This window comes from Cupressus sempervirens, chromosome 5, assembly GCF_028749045.1.
Source record: "Cupressus sempervirens isolate cs-2001-9-10 chromosome 5, ASM2874904v1, whole genome shotgun sequence".
Lineage (NCBI taxonomy): Eukaryota > Viridiplantae > Streptophyta > Pinopsida > Cupressales > Cupressaceae > Cupressus > Cupressus sempervirens.
The window spans coordinates 780,338,684-780,355,361 of record NC_143122.1 but is presented as its reverse complement, the minus strand read 5'-3'; the positions used below and the strand labels follow the sequence as shown (position 1 = coordinate 780,355,361).

The window sequence follows — 16,678 nt, the reverse complement described above, 5'->3', positions numbered from 1 at the left end:
TCGCAGATGATCAAAGGATTAACCTTTTAAAATACAAGAGCCATTGTTTCTTTGGGCTTTTATAATAACATTATCACTAGTTTTGTTGCTGCTCTTATGAAGACTGAGATTGCTACTTGTAGGCAAGGAAGCATCCCTGGTGCATTTTTCATCCTATTTAGATGATCCTTTATGTGACAATCTTCTGGTGAATGAAAAACAACTTCAACTTTCTGCGAGTTACAAAAAAGCTGATGATGCTGAAGTAGCTACTCCACATGAAGTTTCAGTAACCGTGGACATATCCATGCGACCCCTCAGTGGATGCTTCACCTTGGATGGGAGATAAAGTTCTCAATCCCCAAATCTACGCTCAAAATTTGCTGGAGCAATTTATTCTTGGAATGAAGGATTTTATCCTTCACGTAATATTTCCTTACTCCTTTAGATTTGCGTTCCATGATTTCCGAAGAGGGCTTTTTGGGGATTGGAGGATTTTTCCATATTCCTCTACTCCTACTAGCTTGTGCTCCACGCATTAATAAGTCAGGGTTTTTTTGGAGTGAAGGAATTTCTTTATTTCCTAACTTCTTCACTCTTGCGCTCCTCAAGAGAAGGAAACAGCTGGCAAAAATTTTTTAAAAATGGAAGGGGGTCTCGGGCATGGGCATGGTGTGATAGGCGGTCACAACAGTCTTAGCTTTAATTTTCCAATGCTTAGTTTCTGAAGAATCATATTACTAAATAAATTATATAATAGTCTATGGTTCTTCACTATATCTTGTGCATGTACGAAAGAATGGAAATGGAGCATAATGATTGTAGAGGCCTTTTTAGATTATTGGGTTACTGACTAGTGCCTTGGTTGAGCTAGGAGGAAGGAGGTTTTGTGCGTGAATCTATATTCTCGTCTTCCCCATTACCCATTTCTATAGGGTTAGATGTGATAATAACATGGAAAAGTAGAAACTCAAAAAGGAATGATAATTGCAACATGACAAAAAAAAGTAATATCTAAACATTATGTATTATACTCTAAAGCAGAACTTCGTACCATAGCTTCACATCCTTGTGGTCTAATTTATTCACCAACATCAAAAATTAATTTCTAAAAAAAAGATGTGCTCTCCAATAGATCACTATCAGCAATAGAAAAGAAGGCTATACACATGGTGGTGAGCTAAAAGAATCATAACTTGCCACTATTACCTTTTCCCTCTCTAGATTTTATTTCGCTATATGAATTTTTAGAATCTCTACCTTACTGTGTCTGGTCATTTACCTCCCATAAGAAATAGGTAAGCATTAGTTCTTCTTATAGGAAAGGATATGTTCATATCCCAACATCATTAGCACCGTTGAGTATTTCAAATTTTAAAGGTGATGATTTTCTTAGCTTGCTAATTCTACAGGATTCTCCTCTCAAGAGTTCCATGTCTCATGATAATTTTTCACAAATGCACTCCTTTTTAGTGAAGATGAAATCCTGTGATGTCCAATTTTTTTCTTTGGGCGGTAGTGCTACACTAGTTGAATACCAAGAAGGAATTCAATACAGGCTGCAAGAATTGGAGAGAGAGCTTCTATACAACAATTAAAACTCAGCTATAACAAGTTCCATTAGCCCTGAACAAATTAATTACCTAGATTAGGAGTGGGTTGTTGGTACCATTGAGACTCATATATTAGAAAATATCATTCTGTCAACTCTAACCATTTCTGGTGAATCCCATTATCATCCTTAGAGCAAGATGGAAATTCTAAGAACCCAAACTTGTATGACTCATCAAAAAATCAAAGACATGCATTTATGTTGCAAGTAGAGCCCAAGACATCACCTGTTTAGGCACAAATTTGTTAAGGAAATTATCCTCTAAAGTTGTTAGTGAAGAGTGCAACTACTATCTCGGAGACAAATGTTGACTGAGTGTCATCCTTATAAGAAAGTTAAGGAGAATCATCTTAGTTGATGGCAATCCTATGCAATGACTTACTGCATATATGGTCAAAAGCCTTGTTGGAGAACCTAGCCCATCATATCAAGGCTTATATAATTCTTTGAAATTGAAACAAAGGTCCAACACAAACCATTTTTCTACAACTTAATTACTATTTTAAATATGTATATACATTAAATATGGGTTAATGGTAGAAAATAGTACCATCCTTGAATCTTTTGAGATTTGGGAGAAGGTGTTGGCATTAAGTCTTGTTTTTTATTAGTTACAACACTTATTTAGATTCTATATAGTTATCGAGCTCTCTAATGTTTGCCAAGCATTCTAGTGGTTACAAAGTTTCATAGTTCATTCCAAGTATTCAAATGGTTACTGAGTGAATTTAGGCAGTGTGAAGTCCAAGAGTTTAGACTGAGCAATTCAGTTCTTATCGAGCAATCACTGGTTATGAATCTTTGCAGTGTCTACCGAGTCATTAGTTCATGTGAAGAAAGTGATGAGATGAGTAGTGTTTACTGAGTGCAGGCATGGTAAACATGGAATTCAATTTCTACCAAGTGACACTATATCTACCGAGTCTCCAACGTTCACCAAGTTTGAAGCTACGTTGATTGATTAGTATGGACCGAGCCTCTACTTCTACTAACTGCATGACAATGTTGAGTGATGCAGTGGACACTAAGTATCAAAAATTCATTGAGTCAACTTTCAAAACTCGAGTTTCTACATTTGGGCCAACGTACTAATATTTGTGTTATCTTGTGTTTTAGCTAACCTTGTAATTATGAGAATTGGGTTGGTATATATGTAATGTATTGAATCATACCCAAGCATGAATAAAGCAATAATATTTTGAGAAGAGAAAAAGAGAATAAGATGATCAACATACGAATGTGAATCAACAGCAGAGTAAAGTATAGCAACGTCAAACTAGGAGCAGTCAAGTTACATCTATCACAAAGAGGTGATCAGGATTTCAAGGATCTTTATCAACAATTCAGTTTTAAGTCAGATCTATTATTTCAACATAACAGGTGAATCAACTTCAAATCCTTTAACAAGGTAGACTTAACAGCCTTTGCTTTAAATCTCTTTACCAAGTGCATACTTCATTATATGTTTGTAAAATCTCTAACAAGGTGGATGTAGTAGTCCTAATTACTCTTAATAGGGTAGATCATCAGAAGTGATCATTGTAAGCCTTAACAGGCCAACTTTATATTTTAGTATTAAATTTTTGTGGGTATCATCCCCACCCCAGTTTTACTTTCTATTTGGAAGGTTTCTAGGTCACCAAATATTGTGTTCAAGTGTGCTTTTAGTTTCTCATGCATGCAATAGATTATATCTATTTATGATAAGTAGATTGTGTTATTAAGTGTTTAATTTTTCAAAAGTTTTTGAGGTTATTGATTAACCCCTCCCCTCTCAGTAACTTAGCCAGTCTTGATTATTTGTAACAATTGGTATCAAATCTTTGTAGTTATCTATTGGCCCACTTATACCATATTCCAATTTTACAAAGTGGAGGATTTAACTCATATTGTGTTTAGGCTGGTCAAGTCAGTTGGTCCTTCCTTCCTCAAGTGTTAAGTCTCTCCATCGGGTTTCCATTTTTTTCCTTTTCTCGCATTATACAGTCGAGTGGGTATTCCTTATTGTCATGAGTCATGCGGGTAGTCTAGATCCTTACTCAATCAAGATTCTTGAATAATGCTACCTCAGATGAATTTACTTGCAATTCCTTTTTATTTGAGTATAAAGAAAGTTGAACTAGCAGAAAATCAAGTTTCTTCTTCTCCTTAGCGAGTTTCCACACCCTAAAGGTAAAATTCTGCAACGATCTATAAATACTATTTGTAGGCTGAAACAAGGAAAGGTGAGTCATACTATGAATGGATCATTCAAGTATTATCATGTTTTCATAGTGGGAATCACTCAGAACTCACCAGAATGATCAGAATAAGCATCAGCAGAAAACTCAGAAATAGCTTCTCCATTGGCGGGTTTCGAACCAAGAAGTAAGTTTTCTAAAAAGACCTAAATAGAAGGGTAAAGTTACTATTGGGCCCCATTTTTCACTTGCGAAGCCCATTTTATATTTTTTGAAGGCTTATAGTAAAGTTCTCAAGGCAGAAAAGGTAAAACAAAGGCATAAGTGGAAAAATGGAAATCGCCTTCTCCATTGCAGGTTTTCTACCCTTGAGAGCAATTTTTCGCATCTAAAGAAAAATCTCTCTTGCAAGCATGGTAAGTGTTTGAATGGATCACAAGATGTGTTTGGGATAGAAATGGAAGCAAATTAGTTGAATTTGTAAGGATATTTTGAGCGGAATCTAGCCAAGTGGATTTTTCCCCAGGGAGTACTCCATTCTTGTTTTTCTGAAACTGGGTGAAAATAGAAAGTAAGTCAGTAATAGAGAAGAGTTACCATTGGGCCAATGGAAATAGTGAAATGAAAAGGAGAAATCCATTAGAACCTTTACATTTACTAATCCAATGGATTTATCCTTAAATTTTCTTGTGTTGCGCAGACTGTGGAATTTAATAGGTAGACTAAGGGTTCTTATATAAAGAAGAACATAACAGAATTTGAAATCACTACTTTACTGTTATACTATGATATTGAATAGTGCTTCTAAAAAACTTCAAAGTTTAGGGTTCTTTTTCTTTTACACTATCACAATTGTTGAATTTCTATCATTCTATATTAGGCAAGATGGCATCAAGATTCTTTGGTTTTGATGAGTTGGGTGGGATCAAGTCAACATGGCAGAGCATCTCTGATATACTTCACTATGTTTCTTTGATATGCAATATTTTCAAAGAAGGCTAAGAACTAAGCCAATTGACCCTATAATGGAGAAACTTTGAGGAAGTGGACTAGTGGAGGCAGTTAGATTTCCTATCCCATTACAAGCTTTGGAGCTAATAGTGGAATGTATCAATCATTACAAATTGGACACCAAGCAAATCCTATTCCCTGATCAAATAGTATTGATTTCAATTAATAGGCAAGTGGTGGTGAACTATCTGTGGATTCTAGAATGAGAGGAGTTCTTTGAGCTAACAATCAGAGGAGCTATGTCTGAATTCTCCCTGAAGAAGATGTTGTGGCAGAAGGAGATCATGAAGTCCTGGTTCCAAAACCCCAAGGGAGCGAAGAGTAAGATCCCTAAAACCTTATTTGGCATAGATCTTAAGCCCAAAATTGTGGATGTTTTGGTCCTCTTGCATCGACTAAAAGGTGAGGTAGAAGCACTTAATTTTATAGAACAATACTTCTTTATGGTACAAATTATATGCTCAGACACACAGTATGTTGACTAGGCATATGAGGTTAGTGAACATCTTTCTAAGACTCTCAGTGCAGCCAAGTTTTACAATTCATTTTACATGTCATCTTTCTTGATATATATGTTGGCTTCCCTACAATTGTGGCCAAGACTCCCCAAAATGGAAAATTTTCCTAAAAATGTAAAAATTTATGAGTTTTAAGTAGCTATGCAGAGTATATCCGAGTTAATGATGCATTCACTATGAGAATCTATAGGGAACTCCAAGGGTGTCTGGAGCGGAGGTTCAGTCCAGAAGCAATGGTGGTCGTCAGCCAGTTTGGTTGTTATTTTATTCAATTCTCATCTTTCTCTTATTTGCATCTTGCAGCGTTTGATGGATTTCCCTTGAAGTTTCCTAGATATCCAGATGATATGATCGTGCTCATCAAGATCATTAGGGAAGAAATCCAAGTAAATGTGTTGAATGCTAGTCTAAGAATGAAGGGGTATGAATTCCCCATAAATGTTGGAGCTTATAGTTGTGAATCCAAATCTCATGCAAAGAACATACTCAAAGCATTCGATAACAAATATAGATTGAAGGAGTATGAACTGGTAAGGTCCATGTTTGATCCAAATGGGTATGCTATAGATGTTCTTTGAATTGGAAGCATCATAAAACATGTAACTACCATAGAAGATTATTGGGCTGATTGCATAGATGAACTAGAGAGCCGGGACCGTGCCTTTATTAGACTCACAATAGATCAAATAAAGACATATGGCATCAACTTGGATGTTAAAGGGCTAGAAGATGATGGGAAAAATATGTATAGTAATACATATTTGACCAAATTGAGAAGCATTCCAATCAACTCTGAAGCATGTGTAAATATAAAAGAAGATATTGATGTCATGATGGCCCAGATCATCAAGAGAACTGGGAAATGGGTTGAGTGGACAGCAAAAAAGAGTCAGAGCAAGAGCAAGACTACTCAAGCTTCTCCATGTGCTGCTACTCCCACTTCCTCTCAAAGCCCCACACCTAGTGTTACAACTTTGTCTACTCAAGGGCTGGCTCAATCTGTAGGAGGAGGTGATCAACCCCAAGAGAAGAATGTTTCAATAGCTCCAACTTTCCAAGGAGGTTCTCTACCAGTGATTGGAGCTCAAGCTAGTACTAAAGAAAAAGGGATAGTAGAGCCGAAAGATGGAACCACCGCTCCATCTTGGCCTCCTCACACCACCCCAATTCCATCTCCACAAGCTACCCCAATTCCATCTCCCCGTGTTACTCCAGTTTCATCTCCTCATCATAGCTATACTCCATCTATAGGTGCTTCTCTTTTGAAGCCAACTGGTTCTCTTATCCAGATAGTAGAGATTAGAGATGATAAGAGTAGTAGCAGTGAGCCCATTAAATTTGATGAAGCTACAAAGAGAACTCAAGAGGAAGAGAATGTCTTAGGTTCATCTCAGCTTCTCTCTCCAAATCTAAAGAACCCCTTCTCTACAACAGTAGTAGCAATGACTCTAGTAAAGAAGAAAATGTTCAACATAGAGTCACTTGGAGTGGCTTCTAAGATGATTGGTACAGAGTCCTATCTCAAAGACACCTTAGAAAGAAAAAGAAAGAGAAAAAATGAAAGTGTTCCTATAAAGGATGTTGTGTCTCAAGTGGTACACTCTGGGTCGGCCATGGTAAAAGCTAAGAAGCAGAAAACTTTGTCCATACTTGGGTAGGATCTAGAGACCAGACATTTGACTAAGAAGATTACAAAACCAAATAAAGCAAGGTGGATTTAGGATATGACTCCTGAAGACTTCACTCTACATTTAATTGATCTTGGAGAGGCCAGGCATGATACAAAAGTTGGCTTATGGAGATCAGGCAATGAGATAATAGAAGGTTAATTAGAAAGTCTCAAATTGTCGAAGATTAATATGAAAGCTGAGATAGAAGAACTCAAAAGATTCATTAGGCGGCTAGTTGTCCCATTGGCAACCATTATTGGTGTGCTTGCTACTAAAAATCCTACAGTAGAGGAAGTGCAAGCTTTCATCTCATAGCTTTAGAAAGATAGACATTTTGGTCAGATTAGGAAAGAGTGGATTGATAAACTCCATGCAGATGGAGTTGCTCTGATTGATCAAATTGGGAATGTTATACTTCAATTGGAGACTAAGAAAGATAATATCTCATCTAATCAACACACTTTGACCATGGAGAAAGAAAGATGTGATGAATGTATTTCTCTCCTAAAAATGATCATCTAGATGAAAGAAAAGGAGGCAATTGAAGTAAAAATTTTGAAGAAAGGAACTGAACCCCTATTTGAATGGCTCCAGGGTATTCAATTCAAGCTAGAGATGATTCAAGAAGCTGAAAAAGGACTCAAGGAAATGGGAGATAAAGTGAAAAGAACTCAAGATAGGGCATTTGAACTAATGAAATGATTACACACTGATCCACAAACTAGCAGTCAAGGGAGAGCCCTTATTGGAGTGGAGATAATGAAGAACAACTTCTCCATGTATTTAAGTAACCTATTAGGAATGGCTTCAAGCATTCAAAATAGAGTGATGAAGCTACAGACACTAGATGGATGCATACATGTAGCTGCTGAAGAATTGATAGGACATCTAAATTATGTGAAAGAGTTGGCTCGAGAACATTCAAAATGGCTCTTAAGATTCACAAATGTACATGTGCCTAGTCATGAGGAATTAGTTCCCATTATAGTCGCTGCTAAGGCATGTAGGGAGAAAGTTGAAAAGGGGAAGAAGTCTAAATGATTCAATGATGCCTCCTTTTCACCTTCTTTTGCAACTTCTACCAATTTTGTAAATTTTGTAATATGACAAACTAGCATCTTGTCATTTGTCTCCTCAGAAAATGAACTAATTAAAATTCCTATTGTAATGGTCATCTCTCAAAATCTATATGTATGAAGTTGAATGATTAATGAAAGGTCAGCAAAAATTTTGTGTGAAGTGCTATTTGTTGCAGATACAATTGAATGGTATTTTATTTCAATCATTTTCCATTCCAATACATATTGTGATTAGTTAGTATTTCCTTTCTATATTGTAGAGAACTAAGGAAGAACAGAGTTTCATTTCCCCTATTTTCCATAATACAAATGAATGTAATGGGTATCGTTATAATTCGTTTGATGAAAGGATTATGTTAGTTTTTCTAGATCCATCAGATGTAATTTAGATTCAAGTTTGGCTTAGTTTAGCATCAGCTGATTATGCAAATGGATTTATGGATTCATAAGATGTGTGGGTACATGAATCTATTTTAGTATTGAGAGGTTATTATCTACCCGAGTTGGATTTAATTTAGGTCTAACTTGGTTATTCCTCTACTATTCTCGGGTTAAGAACATACCACAAAGTAGTTTAGGAAGAAGATGAAATTTATTGCAAATTTTTTTTAGGGAGCTATACTTATCAATTCAGAGGAAAGCTAAATTATTCACAAGAGGCTTTCCAACTATTTGTGATCAGATGTTGTTCTTAATTGGGTAATAAAGAGTAATAATATAAAAGAACAAATTTTTTTACCAACATTATCAAGATAAAGTTTGATAGCTTGAGCAAAGATTAAGGACAACAGAGATATTAAGACTTGACAAAGCTATTGACAATGAGAAGCTAGATATGGGGATGTCCATAGCTCAAATCAAGAAAGTGAAAGAACATCTTTCACAATCCCTAAAAAGAAGGAAGGAACTTGTAAAAGAGATGAATGACCACCAATATAATGAAGAGAAGATTGAAGACCTTTTCTCTTCAAGTAGTTCAAATGAAGCAAATGATGCAATCAAAGAACTCCTAGAAAAGAATGACTCCCTACAAGAAGAGGTGAGAAAAGTGAAAAGAGAACAAGAAATATAGTCAATAAGACTATGTGAAATATTATAAAAGATAAATAAGGCAAATGAATACTTGGAGGCAAGGAACAATGAAACTCAAAATCAATCCCTTCAGGAAGAAAGTCTTATCAATTAGTTCTTCAATGCAAATGAAGAAATCATGAGTTTAAGATCTGAAAATGAAAGGTTAAGGAATGATTTAAGCACTAAAAGGAAAATCAATGAAAGATTGAAAGTTGATCTAAATTCTAAGAAGCAACTCAATGAAAGAAGAATCAAATCCCAAGCAAACGTGGATTAATTGAATCAGCAAAATGAGTAGAATATTTATAGGCAAAAGGACAAAGTAGGACTTGGATACAAAGAAGAAGTTTGATCCTCCAAAAAAGGTGCTCAAAGGAATAAAAGATGTACTTGCAATCAATGTGGTAAGATAGGTCATACATCAAATAAATATTGGAGTAATGGAAAGGAAAAATTCAATGGAAAATGTTACAATTGTAGTCAGCATGGTCATAAAGCTAATGAAAGCAAGGAGAAACCAAAGTTTCAAGGCAAACGTCACAAATGCAAAAAACAAGGTCACAAGGCATCTAAATGCAGATCTAAACCATTCAATCTAGTTGAACAATTTTTAAAGGTAATATTTAGTTGGGACTACAATACTTGGTGTAGATGACATTAGTGTGGAGGATATGTACACACTAGCATAAATTGTGCTAGGCATCACTTGAGAAGAAAGGATACTGCAATAAGATGTTACACATGTACTAAAGTTGGTCATATAGCTAAGAATTACATGAATATAGGTAGAGTTGAAGATGAAAAGAAATCCAAAGCTAATAACATTAGGAAGTAGATGAGATAGTAATGGATTCCTAAATCTATCGAGCATGCTAGTTCAAATGATGAAAGTCAAGTCACTCAAGAAGTGGGTGACTCCACCATTTGCAATTAAGTTCTTAAGGAAGAACTAGAACTTTATTCTTAAGGTCACATCTTAAATAGTTCCAACTAAAAGGAAGAAAAAGATCCAATCAGTATTCTAGATATAGAGGTATCACAAAAGTTCAACATCAATATTCACCAAGCAAAGTTAGGTCATACCGAGCAAGGTCGAGAGTAACAAAGTTTTGTTTGGATGCCGAGTTACAAGCTTTTACCAAGCAATCTACACAGATAGTGGATGATAGCTTTTCATGCACTATGTCATTATTTTTCTCATCATATCAAGCATCAATGAGAAATTTTCATCAGAAATCAAGAATTTGATTTCATTTCCACCTTGTTTTCAGCATATTTAGAGCAGTGCGATTTGAAGAGCATTCAAAAAATCTTGAGTATAATTTGTAGTAAATTTTTTCAAACATTTTTCTTAGTATACTAAGTGGTCATGGCATCTAGCAGCAATAGTAGCAAGGCAAAGAAAGGATTGGAGATGTTGAGTGGAAGGCTTCGAATTTCAAATTGGTACCAGGGATTACAGAATCCCTTGACCTGAATGGAACTCAGTCGCAGATTCCACCAAAGGTACTCCTTATCAATGACATTTGAACTCATTTCAACTATGCTATACAAGAGATAGGAACTCTAGAAATGGATAGTGCCCTAGGTGAACTTTTTGTAGATGGAACCCTTAAGCCCGAGCATATACATCTAGAGGTGAAAGGCTTAACCCATATTTTGCATCTACGAAGAAACTTTTAGATTAAATGGATTTGATATATCTTGAGTTGAGTCCATAATGGTCAATTGTCATTAGAATAGCCAATTCTAATTATGAAGAAAATGATTCATTGAATTATTAGTCTCCCTATCCTTAAAAAGGCCAAAGTCACTAAAACCATTCAGAAGAAAACCCTAGCCAAGTGGGACAACAGAGGATTGAAAATTAGCAATGTATCTTATGTGGAACTCAAATTTGGCATTCATATTATTTCTCTGTGGACCTAGCATATAAGGTTGCCAAGAAGAATTTGGAATATGATTTAGTGGACTTAATGTTTAAATAGCTAAATAAGAACATGGAAAGCATTAGAACCTCAAAGAATAATCCATGCAAATTTGGCTCTCTGTTGACTTGTTTGTTCTATTATGTTCAAAATTTTTTCCCTTCTAAAGGTACAGTGGTATGGAAAAAGGACACTCCAATTTTGTACCAAATTAATTAGTTTATTGCAGAGATGGGTGAGAATTTTGATAGTATCAGGGACAATTATTTTGAAGCATTGAAGGAAAAGATGAATAACAGGTTTTAGATTCTACCAAAATTGGTTGAAGATTATAAGGATGATGTTTGTTTTATGGTTGACTGTGACAGAGTATATATCTAGGCAATTAGACCTAGAATAGTATGGGTGAAATCTCTTCCTTATGAAGTTAATATTAATGAGACAAAGGATATAATTAAAGCCCTAGTAAATGAGCTTTTAGATCCAAAGGCTCTTACCTTTGGAACCTTTTATGAAGCCAAAGCTAGAATAGAAATTGAAATTAAGCTTCCACTGGAAATAAGTAAAATTAATAGGAGGATATCCGAATTGAAAACTAAAAATGCCCCTCTTATGCTTACCAAGGGCAAAGATGAAGAAGAAGAAGAATCTAAGAATGAAGAAGAAGAATTAAAAAAGGAAAAAGGAACAGCCTGTAAGAAAGAAAGGCAAGATGATTATCACCAAGCCGCCCAAGCCCTCTACAGCTGTGTTCACCAGAAGATCCAAGAAGAAAGGTGGTAGTGAAGTTGTGTTTAATAAGCCTCCTCCCACATTCTAGGAAAGAATGAATCAATTAAGAGAAGGTTCTGGAATAAATAATTTCAAGGCACTCAAATATGAATCCAAGGCTCTGACATAATAGAACGAGATTGAAGATCTAATCATGGATAAGTTAGGCAAATGGAAATTCTCTCTTGATTAGTTTGCTTCACAAATCCCTACAATTTTATTAGATAAGGTTAAGGATAGATGGGATAACACCATTTAGACTATCAAGGATATTTTTTTTCACACTTTGAAGCAGTTGGTGCCCAACTTCATAGATGTAGAGGTCAAGAAAACATTAAAAGAAAATGAGAGAGAAATAATTTTGAAATTCAATAGTTGTCTTGTTTTAATGAAAGATATGAAGTATGTTGTGAAGAATGCTACAGACTTATGAAAAAATGTGTTCCATCTTCACAAGCCTAGCGATAATTCTGTTGAAATCAATGACGATAATAGTGATAAAGATGAAGATAATGAAGAAGACAATACTCCCTATGTCACCATTGATGCTAAATATTATCAAGAATTGATGAAGGATGGTGAAGAAGATAAAGAGGATGAAGCTAAGGAGGAAGATAGGCAAGAAGAAGAAGAAGAAAGTGATCCAGTGAGGATAGTTGTAAAAGTCATAGCCTCCCTTCCTCACTCTCCAATAGAAACAAAAACATAATTAAGCATGGAGATAGCTTTAACAAGTGTGATTATGATCACAATAGATACATCATCTGCCCAATAACTCTTTGCTCCCTCTTAGCTCTAGGTATCTCTAATGGAAGTGTCTACCACTTCATCTACCAAGCTATAGCTCTCATCTTCTTCAACTCCTAAGTCAGGGCAATTAGTAGTAAGTGCAATATCTAGCTCTTTAGTTTTGTCTACTTTAGTTTTTCTTGCTCCAATAAGTTCTCTAATTGTAAATACTTCCATCAACATTCCACCTATAATTACATCAATTTTGGATTCCCTTAGTGCTCGAGTTAGCATTCCATCATTAGGTAGTATACAAATTTTTACTGCAAGCCCTACTATCTCTACCATTGTTTCTATTTCCAAATCTAAAGCATTAAGTTTAGAAGTTGAACCAAAGACACCATTGAAACTTTTGATTAGTGGAAAAGAAACTGAGGAAAATATTGATCTAGATAAAGAGATTGAAATTTCCAACTTAGATTTTGATAATGCTACTATAGAGAAAATGAGACTAGTCATCCAACTAGTTAAATAGAAAGTTAAATAGAAGCAACTAAGAGAAGAGAGAGACATGAAATTCTGAATTATTGAGAGTGCTAAGAATATTTTGGTGGACGCTATAGCCATGGATGTTGACTCTTCTCAAAATATTTTGTTACAATTAGAAGAGGTAGTAAATAAATTCAATGATGATTCTACTAGCTAGGATAAGCTTATAGAGAAGGCAAAGAAAATTTTTGACAATAAAGTGCTTGAGCTAATTATTTAGCAGATAGCTATCCCTAAAGTAGAACTTTCTACAATTTTGGAAAATCTTGAAAATTCCTACATAAATGTAACATCTCTTTTTGCTAAGTTATGTGATGTTACAAAGTATACAAAAGAAATAAAGGGAAAATTGAGTAATTTTGATGAGGATCTAAAGGCCAGTGCTCAGAAGTTGTAGCTTAACCCTAGTTCAAGCTCTGCACACCACATGAGAGTCAAATTTCTATCAGATATGTAGGCAGAGTTATTAAGAGAGGAAGCAAGGGTCTAGTCTACACTTATAGACATCCAAAACATGATCCTTCCTATCATGGATACAATGCAAAAGCATATTGCTTTTTCAAAAACATTGATCCATGATAATAATTTTTCAATTGCAAATGATATGATTGAACTCTCCACAGAAGTCTAGTTTGCACTTCAAACTTACAAAATTTTGCAAGAAAACTAGGAGAAGACATTAGCTCTTATTCTTAAGGTACATTCTGAGTTTCTCACACATTTTGGTGTCTCTATATAAGTAGATTTTCTATAATGTTTGGCATTATTGTCAAAAAGGGGGAGAGAGTCATGTATATAAGGAGAAGAGATATTTTTCTATACACTTAGTATGATATAATGATATGATATATACATTGTATAGGGGAGATATGTGCAAATGTATATATAGCAGAATTACAAAGAAAATTTTTGAAAAATCAAAAATCTTAATCAACATGTCAGTGTACATAAGTCTTAGCAAATAAGTGTTTTTGTCACTAATGTGAAAGGGGAAGATTGTTGGGTTTAAGTAATGTTTGTTATTAGTGACAACACTTATTCAAATTCTATATGGTTACTGAGCTCTCTAATCTTTGCTGAGCATTCCAGTGGTTACCAACTTTTATAGTTCATTCCAAGCATTCAAATGGTTACTGAGTGAATTCAAGCTGTATGAAGTCTGGTAGTTTAGACCAAGCAGTTCAGTTCTTACTAAGTATTCACTAGATATCAAGCTTCGTAGTGTCTACCGAGTCATCAGTTCATGTGAAGCAAGTGCTAACTGAGTGATGCGATGAGTAGTGTTTATCGAGTGTAGACATGGTAAATATGGAATTCAATTTCTACTGAATGACACTATATCTACTGAGTCTCCAATGTTCACCAAGTTTGAAGCTAGGTTGAGTGACTAGTATGTACAGAGCCTCTACTTCTACTGAGTGCATGAAAATGTCGAGTAATGTAGTGGACACTGAGTAACAAAAATTCATCGAGTCAGCTTTTAGAACCTGAGTTTCTACTTTTGGGCCAACTCAGTAATATTTGTGTTATCTTGTGTTTTAGCCAACCATGTAATTATGAGAATTGGGTTGGTATATATGTAATGTATTGTATCATACCTAAGCATGAATGAAGCCATAATGTTTTGAAAAGAGTGAAAGCAACTATGATGATCAACATGCAAATGTGAATCAGCAATAGAGTAAAGTATAGCAAGTTCAAATCAGGAGCAGTGAAGTTACATCTATCACAAAGAGGTGATCAGCATTTCAAGGATCTTTATCAGCATTTCAGTTGTAAGTTAGATCTATTGTTTCATCCTAATAGGTGAATCAACTTCAAATCCTTTAATAGGGTAGACTTGACAGTCTTTACTTTAAATCTCTTTACTAAGTGCATACTTAATTGTATGTTTGTAAAACCTCTAACAAGGTGGACCTTGCAGTCCTAATTGCTCCTAACAGGTCAGATCATTAGAAGTGATCATTGTAAGCCTTAACAGGCCAACTTCATATGACAATATTGAAGTTTTGTGGGTATCATCCCCACCCTAGTTTTACTTTCTATTTGGAAGGTTTCTAGGACACTAAATATTGTGTTCAAGTGTTTTGTGCTTTCAGTTTCTCATGCATGCAATAGATTAGTTCTGTTTATGATAAATGGATTGTGTTATCAAGTGTTGAATTTGTCAAAAGGTTTTGAGGTTACTGGTTCACCCCTCCCCTCTCGGTAACCTAGCTAGTCTTGATTATTTCTGATGGAAGGTACTCATTATATATTTTAAAATTAAGTAGAGAAGGCAATACATCAACCTTATCCATGATATTGTAGGAAGAACTAGTGTACATGACTATAGTGGATGACACTGAGTGAACCTCCAATGTTGTTGGGAGCTTGAATATGGTAGTAGGTTAATTTATAGTTCCACATTATTTTGGAAAAGAAAACAAATGTGCAACCACTGATGCTGGGATATCTACTAGATGAGGCACTAGTAGTAATTTTTGCATTCTAGCTGAATCACATATCCAATGAAAGTGTCTCTACAAAGAATCACTGTGATCAACTTTTGAGGACGGTAAAAATCTTGAATCCTAAAGTTATAAATATTTTGGAAAATGAAATCAATACTAATAGTTCTCCTCTTACACCACATTTTTTGAAGCACCAAACTAGGTATTCACCTCACAAGGGAAAGAAAATATAGGATCAAAACTAAGAAGCATTTCTTTGCATGCAACATAGTAAACATTATTGCATTTCAAGGGTAAGAAAGAACTAAGACCTATGAAGTAGCAGGAAAATGGAAGGCATGAATGATGATGGTTGTTTTTACTATTTATCTAGTCATCTCTAATAGTGACAAATGTGTAAGGAAGTTGTATGAATCTTGTGGTGCCAAGTACAAGCTTAAAAGACAAAATGAGGCTCTACACTTTGCATGGAAAGATAAGGTACTAACTATAGCATATTCTTCACACTAATGTTGTCCAATAACAACATCTTGGACTGATAATTATTATTTGTCAAAAATTTTATTTATACTTAATTCAGTGATTGTTTTTGGTGCATTGGCATGTCACTAGCTACTTTGCATTACCTTAGCATTTATAACATTAACTTAGCATTTTCATTTTTTTAGTTGAAGCAATTTGTTGTGCTTAACCTCAAGAAGCATGAGACTTCAAGACATAAATTTCACAAGCTTTTATGATAGTTGATAAATTAAGTTGTTGTTTACTTATAAAATCTACTTGAGATTGGTGCAATTGATTGATTATGTTTTTTTATTAGGACGAGTTGGTTAAACATAAAGTATTAATATAAGAGAGTCATGCTTCTCTACCCATTTTCGGTATTATTATTATTTGGCTTATTCAATCATCTTTATGAACAAAACTAACATGAACTTAAATATATAGATATTGTAGACAAAAAGATAAACTCCTTGATTGTTAAAAAAAGCTATATAGAGTGTTTGTATCTACCATACACTAAATTTACTGAGAAAAATGAAAAGCCTCTAGTTGATCACATTGGATTGGAAGCCTTTCAAGAGTAAAGATTATCTCTTGATTGAAGAGATGATGGTTATGGTT

The 16,678-nt window shown here is 34.8% G+C and overlaps 1 pseudogene; it reads left to right on the top strand.

Annotated features, from left to right (window-relative positions):
• The first annotated feature begins 623 nt into the window (after positions 1–623).
• LOC149558260 (scarecrow-like protein 21) lies at positions 624–16,063 on the top strand (annotated as a pseudogene).
• The last annotated feature ends 615 nt before the right edge of the window (positions 16,064–16,678 follow it).